The sequence below is a fragment of the Danio rerio genome, chromosome 7 (assembly GCF_049306965.1).
Source record: "Danio rerio strain Tuebingen ecotype United States chromosome 7, GRCz12tu, whole genome shotgun sequence".
NCBI classification, from domain to species: Eukaryota; Metazoa; Chordata; class Actinopteri; order Cypriniformes; family Danionidae; genus Danio; species Danio rerio.
This window is the reverse complement of record NC_133182.1, coordinates 76425001-76452827: the sequence shown is the minus strand read 5'-3', so window position 1 is coordinate 76452827 and position 27827 is coordinate 76425001. Positions and strand designations below refer to the sequence as shown.

Genomic DNA, 27827 nt, shown 5'->3' with positions numbered 1-27827 from the left:
AACTTCAAATGTTCAACAACCTTACAGTTTTATATGTCTTAACAATAAAAATGAAAATAAAAAAATTACTCAGGTGAAAATCAAACACGGATTGACGACGTCGTAACGCAACGTGCTGACCACTGGACCACAATGGCGCTGCTGCTCTCGTGTGGTCGGATGATAGTTACATCATCATTACCCTGCAGGCTGCATTTTGCTCACGGGGCTGCGAGACATTAAATAAAAAGAGCGGAGCTGCGGCAAAATAATGAATAAAAAGAGTGAGGCTATGGTCAAACAAATAATTAAATGAAAAAAGTGCAACTGCTGAGAATGCAAGCAGCTAGAAACACCAGCCAAAAAAATGGACCGGCCCACCGGGAACTCTCCCGGTCTTCCCGATTGGCCAATCTGGGCCTGTCGCTCACCATCCCACACTCCTCACCCCCCACCCTGCTCCTCAGGCACCTACTCTCCCCGCAACCTCCCGCAAATCAACTCTGTCTCCCCCGGAAATGACTTTTACCAACTTGGGATGTCTCAGGGTTGGCAAGAAGTTTATTTTTAAAGTTCCTCACCATTTACTCAAACCCAGGGTGCAACTAAGGCCACATTCACACTATGTACAGTTGCCTCGAACTGGGCCAAAGCATGCTTGTCCCCCCAACCGTCTCCCCCGACGGCCCGCACTCACATACAATCGAGCCTGGGCACGCTTACGTCATCAATGATGCACTGTTCAGTAGAGAAGCGCTCTCGCTCAGCACAGTGGAGATTTCTCTAGTTATATCGTTTCAGTCGTTTGATATGCCGTCAAATATTTCGCCAAACAGTCCTTAGGGATGCGGTGACATGCAGTCAGATATTTCGCCGAACAGATCCGCCACTTTTAGCGCTCATAAACAATCATAAAGCCCTCGTGCTGCAGGAATGAGGAGGTCTGCTGAAGGTGCGGAGCTGTCGTGTAGTGAGGGGTTTGCGTCTTTAATAATCTAGGGCAGTTTGTGTGCATTGAACAGTAAGAATGATTAATAAATCCATATGAAACAGTCCCTTTTAAAGTCATGTCTCGCTTTCAGCCCAAGTGAACCATGCTCAGGCCCACCTCTTCCAACCGGGCCAGGGCCAGCCAAGTGAACTGTGCTTAAGCCTGATTCAGTGCACTCACACTTCTCAAACGATCTGTGAAACGGGCCTGGGCACGGTACGGATGGCATAGTGTGAGTAGGCCCCAAATGACAACTCAAAACCCATCTCTTCCCCAATCCCAAAAAGACCCAACACACTACCTAATAAGTATCTGCATCATAAAAAAAAACACTTTGCACCTTCAAGGCAAGGAACAACATCTGTTAGTTCTCGTTTAATTGCTCGACAGCGATGGTTCTTACGGCGAGCCTCCATACCGATGTTCTAGTACACACTATTTGCTGTCAACAACCTTTTCAACAGAGCAGGTGCCTTCGTCTGCACTTCTGTTTGCTTCATTATCTACTAAATGTAGAATTTCTGTATTTTTACTCCTCATTTCTGCACACCAGACATTTCCCGCTAAAAGCCTGACATTTGTTTCCATTAGGCGAAAGCTAAACGCTTCATTAAGAAGCAGAATATTTTCCGTTCTTTCCGTCTCTCATCCTAGCATCGAAGAAAAAAAAAAAAGGAATAGAGTAGCTAGCGATGTGTTTGGGGTAATGGTAATTGTCACAGTGTCAGCCGGGGCTTTTGTGTTAACAGGGCGTGTTGGCAGGGCCCATCAGTGGAAAATTGCACGGCAAAGAGAACACAATCAGCCTCTCCGCTTCTTAAAAACAGCTCACCCCAAACGAGGAAAAAAACCCCAGCGATGCTCATTCCTCAAAAGACGTGACAACAAATCATTATGGCGCGGCTATCATTGATCAGCAGTCACCTGGTAATTGATACCAACAAAGTCATTTTTTCTTTATTTCTTACTTTACACCCTCCCCCTTTTCACACCCGAGCCGCCACACATCAGAAACGCTCTCTCACAGCGCATAAAGTGCTCAACGAGGTGAACGCTTCAATCTATCAAAGCGAAATTTAATTATAGCGATGAATACAGCAACAAGATCTTATTTTATGTGTTGGAATTGTTCCCCTTTTCCTGCTTCGCTTTTCGCGACGATGTCCCTCGGCACTGACGAGATGAAAGCGAGTGTATATTTCAAAGATATTAGGATCAATCGCATTTCCCACCGACGTCGAGAAAGAGAGAGCGAGAGGGAGAGCTTCTGTTTACAGCACGGAGGAGTCTCCGCCGCATCACTGACTTTAATTAGTAATATCACAAGCCGTTTTCTGCGCCAGCTAAGACTCTGATACGACTTCAGTAGCTGTTAATGACCTTCATTTGTGTGGCTTCCGAACACACACACACACTCAGAACGTCCCTCTACAGTATCCGGATCAACCTTGCATTAAATTGTACAACAGTAGATGCTAAACTGTGTGCATTTAAAAGAACTCGTTGGGAAGTTTTGATGCAGCAATAGAGAGCTGCTGTACTTAATGTCCAGGAAGGTAAAGAGTAAATGAATAATCTCAATTACCAAAGTTTACTTTGATGCTCTGTACATGCAGAAAACTGAGAATGCACTGCAACAAATACGTTTTTGTCTTGTCATGTGTCAGCTAGAGCTGCACGATTCTCGCTAAAATGAGAATCACAATTATTTTTTTTTGCTTAAAATAAAGATCACGATTTTCTCACGATTCTGTAGATGTAAAATAAAGGTATGGTAAAAACAAACAGGTGGCACAACATCGATAATAATATTATGTGTAGGTCTTCTGGTTTCTATAAATAATTCTATATTGATCTGTTCTTATAATAATTCTGATGTTGAATTATTATGTTTGAGATAAATGCTTGCAATCTGTCATCAGATTACATTCAACAATATATAGGCTAGAGTAGTTATACTGACATTGTAAACATTTATTTTCATGCACAACTGTGGGTTCGCTATGAAAGAAAAAACATATCAAATGCTTGCCGTAATCATAACTCTAAAATGCGAAATGATCAGTGCACACTTTCGGTCTCATTTTGACTGCTAAGTGCTTGTTCATACTTCGCGCGCAGCTCCCAAACGATCACTCTGTGCCACAAACTGAATATTATTTACAACTGTATTACCTGTTACTCGCAACATATGGAGGTTCTGTTCACTAAAGTAGACGTGCGCGTCTATCATTAAGTAGAGCGCGCGCGCCTGCCCTGAAAACCCGCCCGCAACTCACGTCTCGTGTGATTTCCCGATCGCGAAAACATCATTTTATGAAGACAAAAATGACATTTTTAGGTGAATTATACCTTATAAATACAGTATGTGACTCATTCAACATCATTTGGAGGTGTCAATGTCACTGAGCAACATGTGTAAAACAATGAAAAGACTCGTGCAGCCGCCTTTTCTTCTCTCCTGAACTTGAAAATATGATTGGCAGAATCATAGAAATGCTGGATTAAGATCGTCTAGGGCAGGGGTACTCAATCCTGTTCCTGGAGATCTACCTTCCTGCAAAGTTCAGATCCAACCCTGATCAAACACACCCAGCCAATTGATTAGGACCTGAACTGCACTTGATAATTACAGGCAGGTGTGTTTGATATGGGTCGCAACTGAAATCTGCAGGAAGGTAGATCTCCAGGAACAGGGTTGGTCACCCCTGGTCTAGGGGTCGAATCGAGATCGCGATCTTTTAACGGTTAATTGTGCAGCTCTAGTGTCAGTATAGTGGCAGATTCAAAAACAAGACTAACGTCCTATGCTAATGAGGAAGAGATGGTCTCTTATGGGCGGGGCTTTCCCGCTCTGATGACACGTACAAAGTGAGAATGTCAATCAAAGTGTTTCTGCTGACTGTTTTAACAAGTGTGACCATAAAAAATAAAATTACTGCGTTTGTACCATTAGAAGCTGGTTATATTTATAGATTGTTGATCGTAAGATTCTGACGGTATGATGACCTTGGATAAAATTATCACGGTTTCTTCCCTGCTGAAAAATCCAGCTTAAACCAGCCTAGGCTGGTTGGCTGGTTTTAGCTGGTTGACCAGCCTGGTTTTAGAGGGGTTTTGGCTATTTCCAGGCTGGTTTAGAGCCATTTCCAGCCTGGTATTAGTTGGTCTGGCTGGAAAATGACCAGCTAAAACCAGCCTGGTTTAAGCTGGACATAGCTGGTTTTGGCTGGACTCCCAGTTTGGCTAAGCTGGTCAAGCTGGTTTTAGCTGGTCATCTCCCAGCCTGACCAGCTTAGACCAGGCTGGACATGGCTGGAAACCAGCCTGGAAGTGGCCAAAACCTCTCTAAAACCAGCCTGGTCGACCAGCTAAAACCAGCCAACCAGCCTAGGCTGGTTTAAGCTGTTTTTTTTTTCATTATACACACATGTGAATAGATCCAAACTTTTTTCTTTCTTTTTTTTTAGATTGATGTGGCAAAATCACCCCCAAATTGTCCTTGTTATCCCATCTTCTTCACCCTCCCAATGTGAATGATGGCTCATACTAATTGAAGTTTTTTTCTTCCACCTCCTATCTTCTTTATCCTTTTAAATAGGGCCATCTTCCATGATTGACTCAATCCATTTCCTCATCTCTGTCTCTCTCTTTCAGCATGGTGTTTGTAATTAACACTCACAGCCTTTTCTCCTCCTTTTAGCCATTCTGTCAGCTTCACTTAGTTCGCTTGCTACCCTCCCCCCTCCTTTTGCTCGGTCTCTCTTTCAGACCGAAGAGACTTCTTGATCTGTCTTTGAGGTTTAGGCCCTCTGGTTCTTCTCGGGTCCACTGACAGATCACAGTGACAATAACTTGTCTACTGTAAGTTCTCTCAAGGGAGGTCTGTTTGCCCTGCGACTGTTTGTGTCATCACGGTCTGTGTTATTTGATACAAAGCAGAACTGATAATTGGGCCACAAGCAGATTAAAAACGTCAAAAAAGTTACCACTATGCCACTTGAAAACCTTAAAGTCAGCATGAAATGCTAGTTAAGTCTGCATTTTTCCCCTATATTGTGATGTGCAGTTGAAATCAGAATTATCAGCCCTCCTGATTTATAAGCCCCCCCTGTATATTTTCCCCCCAATTTCTGTTTAACGTATTTTTACACATAATTTCTACACATAATAGTTTTAATAACTAATTTCTAATCACTGATGCCTTTTAGTTGCGGCTGGAAGGGCATCCGCTGCGTAAAAACGTGCTGGATAAGTTGGCGGTTCATTCCGCTGTGGCGAACCCGGATTAATAAAGGGACTAAGCCGTCAAGAAAGTAAATGAATGAATGATGTCTCTTACCATTATGACAGAACACCATATATTACTATATATTTTTCATGGTAGGCTACTAGTATTTAGCTTAAAGTGTGATTTAAATGCCTAACTATTAAACCATAAACCACAAAATGAACTATAGTTTTACTATGGTTTTTGTTTTAAACATTAGTAACCACAAAATGAAATATGTATTACTATGATTTTGTATTATCAATGGTTCAGGCTGGTGATGGTGGTGCTGTGGGGGGTATTTTCTTGGCTCACTTTGGGCCCATTAGTACCAATTGAGCATCGTGTCAACGAGTGTCATACCTGAGTATTTTGGCTGACCATGTCCATCCCTTTATGACCACAGTGTCTCCATCTTGGCTAGTCAAGCAGGATAACACACCATGTCATAAAGCGTGAATCATCTCAGACTGGTTTCTTGAACATGACAATGAGTTCTGTACTCACATGGCCTCCGCAGTCACCAGAGCTCAATCCAATTGAGCACATATGGAATGAGGTGGAACGGGAGATTCGCATCATGGATGTGCACCCAACAAATCTGCAGCAACTGCGTGATGCTATCATGTCAATATGGAGCAAAATCTCTGAGGAATATTTCCAGTACCTTGTTGAATCTATGCCACGAAGGATTTAAGCAGCTCTGAAGGCGAAAGTGGGTCCAACTTGGTACTTGTAAGATGTACCTAATAAAGTGGCCGGTGAGTGTATAAACAATTTATTTTTTTTAATCTGAGGATGACAGGATTCCTTGTCAAATGTTTTTATTTTTTTATTTTTTTTTATCTAAGATTGTGAGACAAAAGTCAATAATATGAGAATTACGAGATAAAGATGAAGCAGTACAACAACTAATTAATTTCAGTTCTGCTTATTTAAATGATGCATTTATGATGTCTATACATTAATATGTATATTTATAAGTACATATACAGTATGTGCATTTATATATAACATTGAATTTTGCAGATTTGTATTGTATGTTACACTATTTACGTTTATGAAGGCATTGCCAGCCATATAGGCTACTAGTGATGTAAGTCATGGGATATTTTTATTTATTTATTTATTTATTTCAAAAATGTTTCTGTTACTGGGATTTACAAAGTATAAATTGTCCTCACTTTACACATGTGTCCAACAGTCCACTGTCCTGGAGAGTTTAGCGCCAATAATCAAACACACCTGAACCAGCTAATCAAGCTCATATGGCTTTGCAGTTGAAGCAAGTTGGAGCTAAACTCAGCAGGACACTCGCCCTTCAGGACCGTTTGGACTAAGCAAAATGATACCTTTTTCACTGAACTCGCGAGTCTGCAGGTCATCTGAAGAGCGCAAATGCTCGCCTCAGCGGTGGCCACGGCGGTCATATGTATTACGTTTGTGAGACGTGACCGTGTCAAATAAAATCTACGCTCTCATATACTTTTTTGAGGAGACATAATTTGCTGTCGAGGCCGTCAAATGTGTTAACTTGAGTGGCTGTGTGTCTGCGGATAAATTAAACCCAGAAGACAGGAATATAGAAACTGTGGTAATGGTCAGATGACAAGAAGGGCCACTTTTACCCCGCCAGAATTCTTAAAATATCAGGTAAGTTAACAATTTCCCCAAATATCTTATCGGTATGAATGAAGTTCTTTACTTTTTACTGCTTTATGGGCCGCTTGTAGCGTCTAAAAGTGCAAGGGTCGTTTGCGTCCTTCCCCATTCTCCAGGCTCTTTTGCGCTCGCCCTTGTTTGTCGTTGCTTGGCGACCGTATTTTCTCAGAGGACTGCAAAGGCTGTTTCTCAATACCAAGTACGCAAAGTTCGCACTTGCGTCCTTGGAAGTTCAGACTTGCCAAGTTCAGACTTGGAAGAACGAACTCCCGAGGACTCGAGGACACAAGCCGGGTACTTCTTCAAATGGAACAGCAGTGTACTTTATAACGTCACTTACCTCACCATGGATTCATCTGTTTCACTGTACAATAACAATAAAATGATTTAATTAATATTATATTAATATTATAAATCTACATTTTTGATTTAAGAAAGTGTACACATTTATTCCAACACAATATAATTTGAATTACAATGAGTTATTACTGACACGTGTCTTTGATTTTCAGATTTATTAAACTACAATGCTAATTTTACACAAAATAAGAAATAAACCCACTTATGTCACCCTTATCTGGCCGATTCATTTCTCACTCAAGAGTCTCTTCAAGCAAGCTTATAATCTGAATCAGGTTTGCTTGATTAGGAAGAGTCTAAAAAAAAATAATGTGTAGCGGTGTTGATCATTTTCCAGGAACAGGATTGAGAAGCAATTCATTTTACTAGCAACTGGCAGTTTCGACTAGTGCTGTGGCTCTCAATTACATTCCTGGAGCGCCACCAGCACTGCATATTTTGCATGTGGCCCGCTTGTTTTACACTTCACCTCGTATCAGATGTCTGTGTTTACATTAATCTGCCGCCCAAAAGATTCCAGTCAGAGCACAACGATTGATGCTTTAATTGTAGGTGGACATCTGCTGATTCATCTTTTAAAAAGTCCACCAAAGTACACCTATTAGCAATTACTTAGACCAAAAATACAATATCTTACTGTAAATGTGTCATAAGGACATCCCGTTTTCACTTCGCCTGCAAACGGTGTAAAATGTGAAATAATGATGTTTAACGCAGTTGTCATGGCCAAAGGGAATGGCATGTGTGTTTAGATCAAGAGTGTCAAACTCAATTCCTGGAGGGCCGAAGCCCTGCACAGTTTAGTTCCAACCCTGCTCCAACACACTTACCTGTAGGTTTCAAACTAGCCTGAAGGACTCAATTAGTTTGATCAGGTGTGTTTAATTAGGGTTGGAAATAAACTGTGCAGAGCTGCGGCCCTTTTGGAGCTGAGTTTGACACCTGTGGTTTAGATGCTGTTATTACCCACCCTATCATCCACCTTATTCTCCGCCGACGAGCCGGTCTCATTCACTTCCATTCATTTTTTGACGTTAAAAACTTCTCATTACGCTGCTTGATGTTGCAATTTGATATTTTCTTATTATATTATTCTACTTGGTCTGTATAGTCATGCAAACATTTGTTTGTTGAGTTAGTAGTTTGACCGTTTTCAGCTGTTTATTATTCCTTGTCATTTCTCCCATATAGGCGACTGAATCGGACGTTCTAAGACAATCGCGAAAACAGGCGAACTTCCGCATTTTAAAATAAGGTCAATACAATATGTAAACTAAGTCACTACGTGTGAATTTTATTTTATTTTTTTTTATTTATTTTTTTTAATTTCAACTTGATATACCAAATTTTTGCATAACTCTTTTAAACTGCTCCTTTTAGGCTGTACTCCAAATTCTGGAGTTGTAGTGACTGTCGCTTTAAATTTAAATGAGATTGAGCTCTTTCCAAAAGTGGGCGGAGCTACAAACACCAATACATCAGGACTAACATCTCTGAAAAACTGAACATGTCTGAAGAAGTTGCTAAGAATGCATCAGTCTATGGGCTCTATTTTAATGATCTAGGGCAGTGGTTCTCAAACTGTGGTACGTAGGCTTCCTTCTAGTGAAACGCGGAGGAAGTAAAACAACGAACACACTTTTAACCCTTTGACTCGTTTGATAACACCGATCTGATTAATAAATTAATTTTAGTGGGCTAAACCTTTTATTGTATGTACAATGTTCTAATGTTTGTTATGTATTCTATTGGTATTCTCCAAGTTTTGTAACAGTTGTTAGGGCGTATCCTGTATTTTTATATCCCAATGTTGACAGGTAGTTTAATCACTTGCTTTTCTGACACATGTTGCATGTATATATACGAATTTGTATATTTAAAAATTTCACAAAAAGTTTATGCATGAGAATATAGCCTATATTAATGGGGTAAACAGAACATTTCCAGGTTTTGAGGAATAGGCTACTACTATGTTAATACTTTAGATTTAAGTACAGCAGTTTTCTTTTTATTTTTTTAAGAACAGTGCCATTTTAATTAAGTTTTAAGAGCACATTTTAATTTAAACGTTGACTTTTTGTTTATTTTTTTCTGTAAGCATAGTACAGCGTTAATGTCTAAACTATTTATAACGTTTAAAGTGGCTGACAATAATAAATATTCTTAATGAGAGGAATTAATCTGCCACGTTATTTTTTTATTTATTTTATTTTTTTTACTAAATTAGGTCTACTATGCTACTGTACTTCAATATTATTATTATTATGTTGGTACTTGGAGAGACAATTTTTTTCTAAGGTGGTACTTGCTGAAACCACTGATCTAGGGTGTGTCCGAATCCACTTTTGCTATTTAAAGGACTGAAAAATACAGTTTGTGGCCCGGCGCATGCTCAAACAGGGTTGTGCCTATTCTCTTAATGAGTTATTGGGTGTGTTTTGAGCATAACGTGCATTCAACCAATCAGAGTATAATCTCTCATTCCCTTTAAGAATCAGTTGCATTGCGCCATGACACATTTGCTCTTTACATGACAGACTTTGTAAGTGAAGAATGCTTCACTCGCGAGAAAACAGCGCAGTGCGAGGATAAAGAATGAGCCTCCTTCAATCTTCCTCTTTACTTTCTCTTCTTTACTTTTTCTCATTACTCCTTTACTTTTGGGGATGATGAAACTCCACTGAAGACATCCATTAGCCTACATATTTAATTTTGTTTGTTATTTTCTATTTCTAGATTCAGTTTTAGTTTCAAGCAAGTGAAAAAATTAACAATAATAATAATGAAGTTTTGTTGTGGTTCTGTCCAAACACATGTCCTGTTCTTATGCCTCATATCGTGATTCAGACGTCTCCAAAACTGTTTTAGTAAACTTGTTTTTACTAAAACAAAATATAAATAATAATGCTAATAAAAACATTATACCAATACAGATTGTTATGAATAAGCTGAAAAAAGCCCCCCGAGGTAAAGAAAGCACGGAAGCAGTGGTTTTTATATTTATGCAGAAAATAATAATTATTGTAACATTTTCATTCATTTATTTTCTTGTCGGCTTAGTCCCTTTGTTAATCCGGGGTCGCCACAGCAGAATGAACCGCTAACTTATCCAGCTTTAACTTTTTTTTTTTTTTTTTTTTACGCAGCGGATGCCCTTCCAGCTGCAACCCATCTCTGGGAAACATCCATACACACACTCATACACTACGGACAATTTAGCTTAACCAATTCACCTGTGACGCATGTCTTTGGACTGTGGGGGAAACCGGAGCACCCGGAGAAAACCCACGCAAACGCAGGGAGAACATGCAAACTCCACACAGAAACGCCAACTAAGCTGAGGCTCGAACCAGCGACCCAACGACCTTCTTGCTGTGAGGCGACAGCACTACCTACTGCGCCACTGCTTCGCCCCATTGTAACATTTTAATCCTTTAATTCCTTTTATGTTTACAGATGTTTGAGTATCGCTATACATCCTGTGGATGTACAAAGACGAAATCATGCACCTCCCCGCATTGTTTTCTAATTTCAGCATTGTTTTAGCTGCATGTACGTCACAATACTGGGGAAAAAGGATCGTTCACTCAAGGGTTTAAACTGTCACCTGACTTGTATAAACACTGCATATACTGAATACTGTCCTGTGAAACAGTGACAGTTTACATATTCTGTACAGGCGTACATACTAGGGTTGGGCATCTAAGCTATAATGCCGATCCGATACGCATCTCGATACAAAGAATACGATCCGATATATTAGCGATACATTTGTGACATATTGCGATGCGACACGATACGATTCACACCCATATCACGATACAATGCGATAATTCAGCACTAACTAATTAGATCAAGTTTATGAGATTATGTGAAAGAGGATTCTGTGCCATTGAATGAGTTTGATTATTTATTAACCAAGCAAAACCAAGACTTTTTTACAAACTGGCTTTTCTCTCAGAGCCAGAGTGTCAGTTTACAGTAGAGGGCCATTTTAGAACCTATAGCACATATTATTTAAGTATTTTCAAGATAAACAGAATGTATAAGTGCAATATATATTAAAATATATATATTTGCACTCTTTCAACATAAAGGATTGCCATTGCACAACAAGAATTGTGATTTAACTTTTCAACTATCAAAACAAGTTTTACAAAGATATATTTTGCCACTGAATATTCAAAGCTTAAGGTGGTGAACTAGCAGTGTTATGCTGCTTTGAAACATCACTGTCACTGTAAACAACAGGCTAATAAAAATATAACAAACCAGCAATCTTCTTGCTGCGAGGTGGTCAAATTAATCAAATAAAATGTTTGTTTTGCTTCTCGCGCTTTCTGAGGGTGCACCACTAGCTTCATCCGCACACCTGATACACTGAGTTATAGTGAAAGTGTGCACATCCGCAAATCCGTTGCTAAGGCTTACTTTATGTAGGTCGATTAAATTATGCACCAAAAACAGGTTGAAAACACTTGTTAATAAATAAAAAATACATTCTATATTAAAAATATAAGCTGTATCTTGGAAAAATCGATGCATCTCGCAAAAACCGATGCATCTCAATTTGCTTCCAAAATTTCATTCATCCTCTGCTGCTCAACCGATGCACTCGCATCGTGCACGCGCATGACCGCGTATCGATACATATCGGTTAATCTTTCCATCCCTAGTACATACAGTTCAATAAACACAAGTGCACACTGAATACACTTAAACCACACTTCTTTTTCACACGGATGTGAATACAGCACAATATTCCCAATCATTTGGGTTCAAGCAGCATGTAATTCTGTGGGGATGTACAACGTTTCACATTGTGTTGGAGCAGGTGTGTGTTTGTCTTCTATCCCTACACTATGCCTGGCCTCACTACAAAGCACTCTCTCTAAGCACACACACGCACATGGGTGCTGCCTGATCCCAGTGTCTTCAGCACTACCTCTCCTGGTTGTCCGCCAGCCGCACTGGACCAGGCGCCCACCATGCCCCCATCATTTACATCCTTTAAGCCATGGACAACGGCCCGACGCCAGGCCTGCCGCTTCTCTGATAAACACAAACCTTCCTCTTTCTGCCCAGCTCTCTGCTTTTTTTTTTTTTCTCGTCCGATCCTTCTAACATCTCAGCAATGGCCGGCCTATATCTGTGGACTCGGGCGAAGAAAAAAACTGTTGCCAAATACGCTGTTATTTCTCCTCCCCATTCTCTCTTTTCTGGAACTGAATGCGAGTTGCTTGTATGGGATCCAGTATAAGCAGAGGAACAATGAGTGAGAAACCATGAAGACGATTAGTGGAGCTTTTCTCCTAAGCACTGTTTTTTTGTGTGGTTCTGGAGTTTGTATGCTAACTAGAACAATCAGCGATGAAACCGCACCAATTAGAGCTAATGAAATATGTCTGATCATGTACAGCAGAAAGAAAATACTACCATACATACCATTCATTTTCTCTTCGGCTTAGTCACAGCAGAATGAACCGCCAAGTTGTCCAGCATATGTTTCACGCAGCGGATGCCCTTCCAGCTGCAACCCAACATTAGGAAACATCCATACACTCTTGGAATTACACACATTCACTCTGTAAACCGAGGGCTTAAATGAGAGGATGTGGTGAAAAACGTAAGTTTATTTCATAACAGATAATCGTAATGGAATTTAAATAAGTGAGTCATGAGTGAGTCATGATTCAGTCGGGTTGCAAAACTTGTAAGATATTTTTCAGATCATGGTGATGTTTTCACTGACTGAAATTACTATTGCTGACTACATAATGTTGAGACCTAACATCCGCATTAAAAATCTGAAATTGCCATCACCAGACCCGAATGAATAATTCAGAGGCCCCTGGGCACAATGTCTTGTAGGCCCCCTATAGCCGCACCCCATTGTTGAATTAAAAAATAAGATAGTTGTGTATATATACATATAATAGTTGTTAAATAAAATTAATTTATAATGTATTGCCCACATTTTTTAAATAAATGATATACACTACATTTTTTTCTAGTCTACAACGATTTAACTTATTTTTAAAGCATTTAAAGCACACTTTGAAAAAAAAAAATTAGTAATAAAACTAGGGGTAATTAATGAATTTTTAATATACTTGTTCAAGTTCACTGAAGCAGTACTAAAATTTATATTTAAGGGTATTTTTGATGTATAACTTCTACAAACTTATAATGCACATGATTTGGATAACACCTCTCTAATCCAGTTCTAGGAGTCTTCCATATACACACAATTATTAATGATTCCTACTTGTCTTCCTCGTGATGAAGAGTAGGCAAAATCTAAGCGCGATCGGGCCCTTGTGCCCAATGCCCATTGGTTAATCTGGCCTTGCCCATCACTACTGTGTGTCTAACCTCAGAAGCAGCCTTGCACACATATTGTACGTACGGCTGCTGTCTTGTTGGCTGTTGTATTTGAATTTGAGGGTGGGTAGATGGTAGTGATAGTGTTCATGTGTTCTCTGAATACAGGTTTCAAAAAATGTATGACTGAGTTTTTATTATACAATATTTATCCTGTTGATTTTAAATCTTGCACCTAACAAATATCCTCATTTAGAAAAAAAAATGCAACTAATACTGAAACTAACAAATACTAAACTAAAACAAAGACAAATATAGAAACTAATAAAAAACTAAGAAATCTACCTCTAAAACTAATTAAAAACAACTGAAATTGAAAACAAAAAGTCAAAACGAAATAGAAACTAAAACTAATGAAAAATCCAAAACTATTATATCTGTCACGACTCAGTCCCAGTCATTCCCCTCGCTGGCCAGCAGAGGTCACCATTCCCGGACTATTAGCCATTACATCATCCACTTACACTGATAGCCTGCACAGCTGAAGCGCATCCACCTGATCACCCACGCTCACGCTTATAAGCAGCACACACACACTCAGTCATTGCGAAGTCTTGTTCTGCCCTGGCTAACACTACTGAGCGTTTCTCTACACTGCCTGCTTTCCCGTTGCTTACCTTACCTTGCCTTGTTCCTCGACCTCGTCCTGCCAGCCGCCTGCCTTGTACCTCAGCCTGATTATCGTCTTTGATTCAAGCCGCCTGCCTTAAACTCTAGCCTGAACACCGACCTTGATATTCGCCGCCTGCCTCTGACCCATGCCTGAACTCTCATTCTGTGATTACCTGCCTTCAACCCTGCTACGTAACACTATTGTGGTTGATGTGAGTTCGCACACGCATTACATCTGTGTGCTTGTCTTTATTAAACTGTGTTCAATAAATATACTGCAAATGGATCCCTCTGTGTCAGTCCCTTCGTTACAATAACCTTGCAACTGACCCAGACAGGGCTCGAGCCATTGACCATCTGGCTGTGAGGCAATCGGGCTAACCACTGCGCCACAGTGACTAACATATACCTTTTTTGCATTGATCAAGCCATCAGCTTGACTTTAGCGACTAGATTATCATTCATCATGCTCGATTATATACAGAATGCAATACATAAAATATGTCAGGTTGCTGAATTAAGCAAACAACATTATTAACACTGAATTTAAACTACTTATTAAAGGTATAAAACTGGTCAAACAACCCACCACGAGGCCACCAAACAAGTCAAGGTTTTTACACTTGGAGGAAATCAAGCTACAAATGGCTTACTTACTGATGCCTCTGCACATTAAACTGGAATAACATTTTTTTTTTTTTAACAGTGCTTTAATCGAAAGAGGTCTAACAGATGTTGAGAATGCATTTTGGGACTTGCGCGCCTCGTTCGGCAGATTACCAGAGGCACTGTGCCTTTCCTGCAGGAACAATGAGGGTTAACCACTTGCCGTTAACCTATTTCTAATTCTGTCCTCACGGTGACATCATCATCTCGCGCCCCTGGGGCAAGTTTGAGGTCATTATTCCCAGACGTCTGTTTTAGGCAGGAATAAGGGGGAGGGGAGGCCTTTCTTTCCTATGATTTCACACTCTACTGATTCAAGATCCTTCATAGTCAGCGTACTAGCCCCAACACATCACCAGAAACACACATGCAGGTATGTGGGTTAACACACACACACCTGACACCATGCTGGAGAAGATGGAAAAAGTGAAGGTAACCACTGAGTTTTTTTTTTCTAAAATGCTGCGCTCTTTTAATCCAGTTCAGGTTATTATTCTTTGTCTATAAAAGGGACCTATTATGCAAAAATGACATTCATAGAGGGTTTAAACCAGGGTTTTTCAAAGTCTAAGACAGTGGGACTCCCTTTTGACACAACTTATCCATTGGCGCCCCCCTCCTCCCAAACACGCACGCATGCACGCACGCACGCACGCACGCACACACACACACATATATATATATATATATATATATATATATATATATATATATATACACAGCATATATATATAAAGACACAGACAGATGTCAGACTCTTAACTCACTTTTATCATCATTTGCATGAAAGTGCCATTATTTACAGAGTAATAACGAGTATTTTAATATAACGTTTTTAAAACTCGGATGATGGTTCAATATGAATAGAACAGATCCAAGAACTGTCCATCCCAGTCAAAACAGTGGAAGTTTAGCGGGTCTCATGCTGTCATTAGCCAAAATATCTTGACAAACCACACATAAAGGTCGTGGTTCATCCGCTGGTCCTGTCCACGTAAATCCTAAACTCAAATACTGATCATCATATCGTCGTCTTTTGGGTTTAAGCCCTGAACTTGAAGGCTTTGAATCGGGGGGGTCTCAGAAACCGATCCATTGTATTAGCAGGCATATACCTGTATTGGCGGGCTTGCCAAACAGAAGCGAATTCACAGCTATGGCCTTCTGGGTAAAAAGGTTTTCTTATTTTAGACGAATTATTTTTTTTAGCTTTGTTTAATTGAAATGTTTAAATATAATAAAAATACATATAATAATTAAACTTAATAATTATATTTTTATTATATAATATTTTTCCGCGCCTCCCCTGACATGCTCTGGCGCCCCCCAGGGAAGGCGCGCCTCACACTTTGAAAACCCCTGGTTTAAACCAACACAATCTCAAGGCAATTCGTAACCTTTCGATTTATAGGCTAGTTCGTATGAATTCGTACGATCTAGGTTGTACAATTTAGTACGATTTGCTCATCCTCCAATGACGGTTGGGTTTAGGGGTGGGGTTAGGTGCCACGCCTCCTTTTAAAAATCGTACAATTTCGTATGACTGAACTCGTACGAATTAGCCACTAAACTGGCAAAACGTAAAATACTTACGTTTTCTCGTGAGATCAGGCTGGTTTAAGCACAGTTGTGTGGCAATAGTGTGTGAATATAGCCAGGCTCTAATGGTAACAATGAATTATTTCAGCTTTTTTCATAATCACACTTTATAAAAAGCAACACAGGCTCATTGTGGATACGTACCCCTGTCTACATTTCTGGAGAGCATGAATTATGTAGCCTGAGGTATGTATGGCTGCATTTCGTCACACTACATGCCAGCATGAGGCTGCCGATGGCTTCTGTTCCTTCCTGTGTTACCAGCTGACCACCTACTTTCATACAGACGGCTTTTCCTGTGTTGCTTGTTTGCACAGTAGCTCTTCGTGTACGTTGGCGTACTTGGGATGCAGAGTGGAGTTGGCCGCGATGACGGGGTTTAAGTCCAGCTAAGAATGGTTCCAGAAACCAGGTTTAATGAAACTGAAATAAATAAATAACAGGCTGACAACTTTGTGATATCACACAGCCTTGTTGTTTTTTAGATTACTTTTGAAAACACTATCGGTTGGGTTTAAGGAAGGAGATGGGTGGTTTAATCGGCCAGATCAGGGAAATTGTATGTCGCGCCCTCTGGTGGTTTATGTAAGAGTAGCAGGCGTGAGAGACATTTGAGATTATAAAAAGCGTACACTTATAACATGCGTATTTCGCTCTCCCCAGAAATGTAGACCTGGATACATATCCATAATGAGCATGGGTTGTAATGTTCGCTGTTATAGTAATCCGTTAATTTAGCAAATGCAATGTTTCCCTCTGCCGTTCTTCACTTAACATCCACAAGCACCTCAATCCAAAACCACCTAACAAATGTTAGCAAATTCATTCATTCATTCATTTTCTTTTCGGCTTAGTCCCTTTATTATTCCGGGGTTGCCACAGCGAATGAACCGCCAACTTATCCTGTATGTTTTTACGTAGCGGATGCCCTTCCATCCACAACCCATCTCTGGGAAACATCCACAAACACTCATTCACACACATGTTTGGCATTATTTGTTGCTATTTTCAGACCAGCGCAACTCTATTTTTCACATTTTGCGCCATGTTTTTTAACTAGCAAATCCATTTGCGCCACTTTGTGGATTCATGGGTGTTCCAGTCTAAAATAGTGTTGTAGGAAGGTGCATTAGGGTGCTTTGCTATTGAGGAACTGAAATAGACCGAGCCATTGACTCAAATCCAGCGTGTTAGTTATGTGTCCCTTTATTAATCCTGGGTCGCCACAGTGGAATGAACCGCCAACTTATCCAGCACGTTTTTACACAGCGGATGCCCTTCCAGCCGCAACCCATCTCTGGGAATAATCCACACACACACTCATACACTGCGGACAATTTAGCCTACCCAATTCACCTGTACCGCATGTCTTGGGACTGTGGGACTTGGGAGTACCCAGAGTAAAGCCACACAGGGAGAACATGCAAACTCCACACAGAAATGCCAACTGACCCAGCCGAGTCTCTAACCAGCGACCTTCTTGCTGTGAGGCGACAGCGCTACCTACTGCACCACTGCCTCGCCCCCTATAAATAGTTACCTATAGTAAACTTATTTTTAAAGTATATTTTAAAAGATGACAGCAATTTTTCAGCTTAAATCCTACAGTAATGTTGTAGTTGTTTTTAAACACTTAATTGCGTGTTATATAAAATTAAATAAAAGCATTATACTATAAAATATGTATTAATCCTGTTAAATTGCTTTATGATGTTTTTATGAGCACAAGTTTACACTTATTTTACCCCCTGCACACTTCTGCTCATGGTGTCTTGTTGCTGTGAAAGTGTTTTAATTTGATAACCGTATATTTAAACACTAATGCATTTCCATTAGATATTAAATGCATCTATTTGAACACATTTACGCAGTGAAATGTGGTGAACAGCACTTGTTTTTTTGCAAACACAATACAGAGGCCTGAAATACAGCAAACACTAGTCATTCTCACACCAGCACTTCACTACATTATTTTAAGTGAAGCTCTTAGGGACAGCGCACCTTAAAAACACACACATGCAATTTTCTTTCTCCCAAAACGCTGTCCATTTTTCCTGTCATGGTTTAAACTGTGCTTCCCAGGCCTTGTGCTGCTTTTTTTTCGCTTTCATTTTCTTTTACTTTTTTTTTTTTTTTTGTGCTGGCAAGTGGGAAAGTGACATTTTTGAGACGACGTCCCATGAGTTCCCCCACGGCGGCGCTAGGGCTTGACAGCCGTTCGTTTGAGGCGGTGTCAGGCTGAAATTATACTGTCTGTGAAACCTAGTAACGAGCCAGGAATATGGCCCTCGAGCCACGGGCAGAGAGAGAGAGAGAGCGAGAGAAATGAAGAGACTGGAAACAATAAAAAAAATAGGTTGCTGTTTATTAAGCTAATGTGGCACCAAAAATGTTTGCAAAAGATATCTGGTGATATTCTGGTTTTGCATTAGAAAGAGGTAAACACCGAGACCACAGATGTTGTAAATAGAGTTTTGCAGAGAAGACAATTCATCATCATTTTTTTTTTTTTTTTTGTCGGCTAAAATGCAGAAACAAGTTTGCATTTTAACACTTATATCGTCCTCAATGTTTTTATTTTATTTTTTTCAAATGTTAACTTATTAAATATTTGATTATAATCTTTTTTAATATATGTATTTATTTATTTTAATTTACTTAATTTTATTTTATTTTAATATTTTATTTTTATTTATTTTTATTTTTATATTTTATTTTAATTTTGTATGATTTTTTTCTTTTCATTCATTTAATTATTTTATTACATTTTTATTATTTTTATTTTACTCTCATACTCTCTGGTACTCAAAACATGTTCAAAATATATGTATGTGTTATTAATGCATTAAAAAAGAGTCAGGAAAGTGTTTTATGGAAATTCAGACCAAAATTCAACATATATGGACCTCATTTTTCTACCAAAACTACATCATATCAAAAGATGATACTTAGATTTTTATTATAATTAGGTTCCAATAAGCCCAAACAGCAAAGAGAAATAAAAATACATGTAAAAAAACACCTTGGGCCTTAAAAGGTTAATATATATCAGTGGTCACCAATCTCATTCCTGGAGGTCCGGTGCCCTGCAGGGTTTAGCTCCAACTTGCCTCACCACACCTGCCTGGGTGTTTCAAGTATACCTAGTAAGACCTTAATTAGCTTGTTCAGGTGTGTTTGATTAGGGTTAAAGGTAAAATGCAGGACACCGGACCTCCTCCTTTTAAAATGTTAACTTAAAAGAAAGATTTGTTATGCTCATTTATGCTGTAAATATCAGAAATGAACACATGCACAAATATATTGACTAATATTAGCAACATTTGTTTTGTTACATCATCGTTCTGGCAGCCTAATTGTTGAATGCATCAACTACCGTTCCTCCTCTCCTGATTACCATGCAGACTAAAAAACAAATCTTGCTTTTTGCATCCGTAAGGTCAGGACTTCCCCTTCATCGAACATTATCGGAACACTCTCATGATGCCGCGGCATATGAAGCGGCACACTTAACTGATTGGCTGAGTGGCAGCAAGGTTAAAGGTCAGACAGGCTCTCCTGTGTTCCCCGGGGGGCCATTTTGATGCATGACACACCAAGTGTGACAGCTCTATTTAAATAACCGTGCATTACTGTGGTGAGAGGGCCGAGAAAAGTGCTTGCCTGTTCTCAACACTGTGACGGCTCATTGATGTGCCTGTGGGTTACAGTGAATCCCTGCTACTCGCGTCCAGCACAAATTTGTGTTGATTTTTCAAGCTGCATATATTTTTGAGGCGGGCCATTGCTTTTCTCATAAAGTTTTTGCCTGATGGACAATTAAATGAGTGTGAAAATCTCAGAGAGAGACGAAGCAACAGTTTTGCCAATAATAACTTGCTTCTCTTAGTGCCCTAGCAACCAACAAACAATTCTATTGCAACAAACTGGAAGACCTGGCAACTATTGATTGCTGGATTTTAGACCTGACTTGAAAATTCTATTTGGTTGCTAACAGGTCTAAATGTTTTTTGCTCCCTGTATTTCCATTGTTCCTGTTGTATGTTTGTTTCTGTAGTTGCTCATTTGCTACTTTATTACGCTCACCTGTGCCTTGTTTGGTCCCTCATTAAGCCATGTGTTCACAGTATACCCTCAGTCTGGTTCTCCCAATCTTGAAGAGATAGAGCAACAGTTTTGCCAGTAATAACCTGCTTATCTCAGTACCCTAGCAACCATCAAACAATGCCATTGCAACAAACTGGAACACCTAGCAACTATATAATGCTGTAATTTAAGGCTGATTTATACTTCAGCGTCAAACGCCAGCGTATGCTGCGGCGCTGACGCATAGCCCTTCGCTGTGGCCGTCGGCGTCGCTGACGCGTAGCGCAAGCTCTGTGATTGGTCGGCTTGGTAACGCTGACGAGTCTGGGCGGGGCAGAGAGCCGCATGAATGGTGCGAGCCTGATGGAGCGATTGTTTACAAGTGTGGAGTCCCGTGAAGGATCTCCGGATGGAAAGTTTTGTTTTGTGTTTACCTCATAGTTAAAGTTGTTGCACGTCCGCCGAATCCTGCCTCAAAATGAGCGAGTTTGAGCCATTTGTACATCCCGGAAGTGTTCAGGAAAAGCAAAACAGCACCAAAGAAATTCAACGCAGAGACACATTTACACCTCACTGCCAACTAGCGTTTCAGAAGTGTTAATGCAGACCAACAGAGACAGCGCGCAGAAGTATAAATGCACAGCCACGCGTGTTGCATGCGCCGTGGGTTATGCCAGTCACTTGACGCAGAAGTATAAACCAGGCTTAAACAGTGTCGAAACACCCAGTACAACAGTTTTGGACTACAGATCGACTTGTGTAGGGTTTCTTTACAATGTGTCATCACCAACTACACTCTAAAAATGTTGGATTGTCATAAACCAATTTTGGGTCAAGTATGGTCAAACCTTAAAGATGGGTTAATTAAAAAAAATCAACAAAAATGACACTTTTTAACCCTGTGGCTGGGTTTGTCCATATTTAATAATAATAATAATAATAATAATAATAATAATTCCTTACATTTATATAGAGCTTTTCTGGGCACTCAAAGCACTTTACACACAATGGGGGGAATTTCCTCATCCACCATCAGTGTGCAGCTTCCACCTGGATGACGCGACGGCAGCCATTTTGGCCAAGACCGCACACCACACACCAGCTGATTGGAGGAGAGGAGACAGCGATGAAGCCAATTGGAATATGGGGATGGTTAGGAGGCCATGATGGACAAAGGCCAGTGGGCAGATTTGGCCAGGATGCCGGGGTTAAACCCCTACTCTTTTCGAAGGACATCCTGGGATTTTTAACGCCCACAGAGAGTCGGGACTTTAACGTCTCATTCGTAAGACGGTGCTCACTGAGTAGTATAGCGTCCCCGTTGCTATACTGGGGCATTAGGACCCACACAGACCGCAGGTTGGGCGCCACCTGCTGGCCTCACTAACACCACTTCCGGCAGCAACCTAGCTTTCCCATGTGGTCTCCCATCCAGGTACTGACCGGGCGCAGCCCTGCTTAGCTTCAGTGGGCGACCATGTGAGAGTTGCAGAGAGCTAGCTGCCGGCTAGTTTTTGCCGGCTAGTATTTGACTCAACATTGTGTTGCAACATGTTAAAGAGTAGATCTGGCATGTGGAATACAGGTAACACTTCTCAACTAGTTGTATTATGAACAAACAATGAACAATACAGTTATTACAGTAACATTAGTTAATGAAAATACAGTTGTTACTGTGACTCACAGTGCATCTAATGTCAACAAGCCTGTATTTGGATGTAAATAATGCATTGGTAAATGTTGAACTATGATTAATAAATGCTGTGCAAGTATTGTTCATTATTAGTTCACGTTAGTAAATAGGTTAACTAATGAGACCGTATTGTAAAGTGTGACAGGAATACAGAGTATATTCTCCATCAAGTACCTTTTCTTCATTTTACTCCCCTCAAAAAATGTAAAAAGCTAGTTTTATGTCACAATACGAGTCCATCTTAGTGTGTCACATTCCCCTCACACTGCACTCTGATCATTGTACGGCTTTCTGTGAAGTCTTACACTCAGCCTCGGTTGCACCTCTCATTTCACCCAGTGACCTCAGCGCTGATGGCCTGTCACTTAAAACAGCCAGTGGCCATGGGGAACGGCTTGGAACGAATGACAGCCCGCCACACACACACTCACACACATGCACACACAGTCACACACACACACAGAGAGAAAGCATTTTAACCAGAGCTGACACGTTTGCGTTCAGGCTTTTTACGTTTTTCCAGACGCACACACACACGGAAGCCCAGTTCAATCAGGAACATTCTCATGACGCTGCCCTTTCCATAACATCAACACACAAGTGCACACTCACACTCGTCTCCTGTCTATATAAAAACATGTGTTCTTTGAGTCCATGGCAACAGACCCCGTGACACCTGTGCCCTGCCCCAGCCGTGACCTGTGGGATTGGATGACAGCCGCAGAGTAAAGCTAGTGGAGATTACAGAGAAAGCCGCCTCTCCTGTTGCAGGTCTTTCCTTTGAGTGGTCCACGGCTTGAGGTCAGGTTGACGCACATTTGCACTCTGCGTTCATATGCACTGGATTGACAGTAACATTGAGCCGCTACAGACAGCCTTGGTCCACATTTCTATCACTGGGTGACTCAAGTGGCGTGTAAATGTCTTGCTGTTCCCAAGGAACGTGTTAAGAAGGCTATTTGGCTTTTTTTTTTTTCGACCGGAGTAACAGCAATAGGTCTGTGCTAGTAGCCAATGGCTGCGTCCGAAACTGCTTACTATTCAGTAGGTACTGCATTTGAGTTTAAACGTATTACTCGGCCGTTAGAAAAGTACGTTCTATATAGTACAGGGCTCGAAATTGCGACCATTTTGGTCGCATATGCGCCCGAAAATGAATCTATGCGACCTCATAATATATTTGGGCGCATTAGTGCGACTGCAGATAATAGTTGTAGTGCGACCTGTTTTGATTTTTTTTGTAAAAACGTGCTGAATCGCTCTTCCCTGCCGCTATATTGGTTCATATTAGCTGTCAATCACTCAAGGTATTCCGCTGTCAGATAACAGGGAAGGAGCTTTAATGACCACGGGAAATACAAACGGCTGAAGAGTAAAAACTTAAAGCATGCAGGTTTGCAAACTCCACCTAAAGTTGAGGGCGCAGATGAGAGCGATCATGACACGTGATGGATATAGATCTGCCAGCTGAGATCAATCGAGTACGTGCTTTTCAGAGAAGGTGCCCGAATCTCGATGCGTTGCATTCACTGCGTAATCAGCGCAAATGTCCGCTAAAAGTCAAATCTAATACTGTATCATCGCCAAAGAAGCTCGCCTTTACTAAGTTTACACTGAAACTGCGGCTCATCATAACAAACAGCGGTATTGCGCCGGTGGTCACCGCAAGAAACCTGCTCAACCTGCTCATATATTGGGTCGGCTGCTTTTCCACTAACACAGAAAATGAAGATCAGCTCAGACTGAACATTTAAATTGACACAAACTGAAAACCAAAACTTTTAAAGAGTGATAGAAGTGAGACTTTACTTACTTTCTTTTGTCTATTCTTTTTTTGAGGTGTATATTATTTTTTAATTTAGTTACTGATGACTGCTTTGCAGCTTTCAGCATTGAATTTAATTATTTATTATAATCTTTTGTTCGTTTTGTAGCAGAAATATTATTTATTAAATTGACATGCATATAAAAACAGCAGTACCAAATAAATATTTCTTACTGCAATGCTTCATTTTTGTTTGATGCAAACTATACATTTATTTTTCATAAAGTAACAGATCATTGATATTATATGATAGTATAATATCATATATCATACTGATATATGATTGATAGTAGGGATGTAACGGTATTGTAAATACCGTCATACCGCAATATTAATTTTTTCCGATATTATCGAAGTCGCATGACTCGGTACAACTATAGGTCTTCTGAGAAAATTTGCTTAGGCGAATAAAGCGAACGGGAGGTAGCGAAAACTACAATTCCCATCAGCCCATGCTTGACCATCATCCCTTGCGGTCTGTTGTCGCTACAGATCCAGTAATGCGGAAATGGAGTGTGCTGTTAGAAGCGGCGATGAAAAAGAGCTGGAAAACTCTAAAGCGGGTGTTGTCGCCGCGCGCGTACTGAATAGCGGTGTTGTCGCGCGAGTTCTTATCAGCTGTGTTGTCGCGCGCGTACTGAATAGCGGTGTTGTCGCGTGAGTTCTTATCAGCTGTGTTGTCGCGCGCGTACTGAATAGCGGTGTTGTCGCGCGAGTTCTTATCAGCTGTGTTGTCGTGCGCGTACTGAATAGCGGTGTTGTCGCGTGAGTTCTTATCAGCTGTGTTGTCGCGCGCGTACTGAATAGCGGTGTTGTCGCGTGAGTTCTTATCAGCTGTGTTGTCGCGCGCGTACTGAATAGCGGTGTTGTCGCGCGAGTTCTTATCAGCTGTGTTGTCGCGTGAGTTCTTATCAGCTGTGTTGTCACGCGCGTACTGAATAGCGGTGTTGTCGCGCGAGTTCTTATCAGCTGTGTTGTCGCGCGAGTTCTTATCAGCTGTGTTGTCGCGCGCGTACTGAATAGCGGTGTTGTCAGCACACTGTTCAGATCTGTTCAGATTGATGCAGACATGAGACCTCTATCTTACTCATGGTTTGTCCTCTCAAGTGGGGGAAAGACAATGCACAACGTTACCCACTGCTGTCAACCTAGGCCAAGTCATATCTCTCTGTCCCAGAAACCTCAGTCCCAAATGAGAGGGGTTTTTTTCTGTTGCAGGGGACATTGTAAATACCCAGAGATACCAGCTTTTACCAGATTATATTTATATGATAATTTTCCTTTAAACCCATCTCTATCTAAGTGAGTGAGTGATTAAATGTTGAATGTGATGAGTTTTCAACAATACTAAATTGAAACTTTATTTTTTTACATGGTTTAATATTTTTTGTTATTAAAATTGAAGTTCCTGTTTCAAAGCTTACAGATAGATGGCTAATTTGTATGTCATTGACACTTTTGGCACTTTTTTGGAGTATTTTCATAAGTTTTGTTTTTTCCTGTAAATGATTCAATAAATACCGTACCGTGACATTCATACCGAGGTATTACCGTACCGTGAAATTCTGATACCGTTACATCCCTAATTGATAGTAAAGCTAGTTTGGCGTGCTGTCCCGGGAGAGAGCCCTGAGCTTATAAGATCCTCGAGCCCTGGGCTCCCTCCCGTTGCAAGGCGGGAGGGGAGTTTGAGCTCAGGTAGATCTCGATGACTCCCCTTCTTGCTTGTTGTAGCTAAGTGTCGGATATGTATGCTGATAGGTGTACTCAGAGTTTAGCTTATGTATTTGGATTAATTGTTTAGAGTGCTTGATTTTGAACTGTGGAAACCGGAGGACCCGGGGAAAACCCACTCGACCACGGGGAGAACGAGCGAAACTCCGCACAGAAATGCTGTCTGGTTTGGAAAGGAATTAAACCAGGGGCATTCTTGCTGTGAGGCAACAGCGCTAATCGCTGGCCACCGTGACGCCCGTTTGAAAGGAGGGAAAGTAGGGTTGGGTGGGGGGGGGGGGGGGGGTTTCTTCAAGACGAAGATATTGAGATGAGAAAAAGTCTGGTTATTTATAGTGAGTTAAGGATCGTCTGATAGCATAATCAGTCATTAGCTATAGCTGGAACAGCTGTGAACAATCATAAGCAAGTGATCCTCTCGAAATTTGTTTATGAATAAACTTCACTTATATAAAGTTGTTTAATTTAAAGTTGTTGTTTTTTTGTGTTTCTTTGTTTGCTTTCTTCTCACCTAGCAAAGTTTGATCAAGTTTCTTTTATTAAAATGTAAGATTTTATGCACATTTTGATGCAATACCTGAACATTTGCATAGAAATAATGGACGATATATAATCATATGACCTAATTACTTAACACTGGATGCACATGACCACTTTTTTTATTATTAGATCCCTAGCTGTGTGTGTGTGTGTGTGTGTGTGTGTGTGTGTGTGCTTTACATGCAATCTGAGACACCACTGGACTACTCTCCCATCCCCTCCCCCAAAACCAAGCGGAGCATTTTGTTTAATAACCCACTCCGTCATTGTTCAGATTAAGTTTCAATCCCATGACTGTACGCCTGCCATGTCCTCATGATTGTGGCCAATGAGACTCCTAGGTCAAATTTGCACCAAAGGACGTCACATGCTCTCCTTCCACCTTGATTTCCAAGGCGTGTGTGTGTGTGTGTGTGTGTGTGTGTGTGTGTGTGTGTGTGTGTGTGTGTGTGTGTAGCCTCTAGCTTTCTCCTCTCGTCTCCCTTTCGCTCTGCTAGCTGAGACCATGAATGGGATGGAAAAAACGCCCTGGTGATTCGGGCGCCACAGGCTAGAGAGGCCGAGCGGAGAGGGAGAGAAACTTTTGGGAATGATAATATTCCATCAGGCGCTTTTCCCTGCACATCATATTTCTGACACTCACATGCTTTTATGATGCAATGTGTGATAATTCCTTACTATTAATATTGTTATTACAGGTATTTCCATTATGCAAACACATTTAATAGTTAAACAACTACATGCATTTGGCAAATAACACATTTAAAGGGGTAGTTCACTCAAAAATATTATTATACAAGTCATTTTTTTATTCACCCTTTGCTTTTTTCCTTACTTTTTTGAAGTTCTTCTATTAAACACAAAAGAGGATATTTTGAAAAATTATGATACCTGTAACCATTGATTTCCATAGGATTTTATTATGGCTTTTATTTTATAGATGCCAATGGTTACCGGTTTTTAAATTCAACAGAAGAAACTCATACAGGTTTGCAACCACTTTAGAGTGGTTGAACGCTTTCATCCTGGCATCTTGCACATTTATAGTTATGCAACATATTGAGCAGGTGGTTATATTTCAGGACTGAAAACCAAATTTAAAGGGATAGTTCACCCAAAAATGAAAATTCAGGCATCATTTACTTGTTTCTTCACATTTATGAGTTTCTTTCTCGTGTTGAACACAAAAGAAGATATTCTGAAAAATGTCGAAAACCTGTAACCATTGACTTCTATAGTATTTGTTTGTCGTACTTTGGGAGTCGATGGTTACTGGTTTTCAGCTTTCTTCAATATATCTGCAGAGGAAAGAGTCTCATACAAGTTTGGAACCATTTGAGAGTGGTTGAGCGTTTTCATCCTGGCATCTTGCACATTTAATGCAACCTATTGACCATATGCACGCTTGTTTTATTTCAGGACTAAA

At 40.5% G+C, this 27827-nt stretch overlaps 1 long non-coding RNA gene across 1 annotated transcript in view; it reads left to right on the top strand.

Annotated features, from left to right (window-relative positions):
• The first annotated feature begins 6489 nt into the window (after positions 1–6489).
• The window catches only part of LOC141375210 (uncharacterized), a 94903-nt gene continuing 73565 nt past the window's right edge, over positions 6490–27827 (top strand). Inside the window, exon 1 of the long non-coding RNA XR_012382867.1 lies at positions 6490–6893. This is a non-coding gene — a long non-coding RNA (uncharacterized lncRNA). The remainder of the gene's footprint in view (positions 6894–27827) is intronic.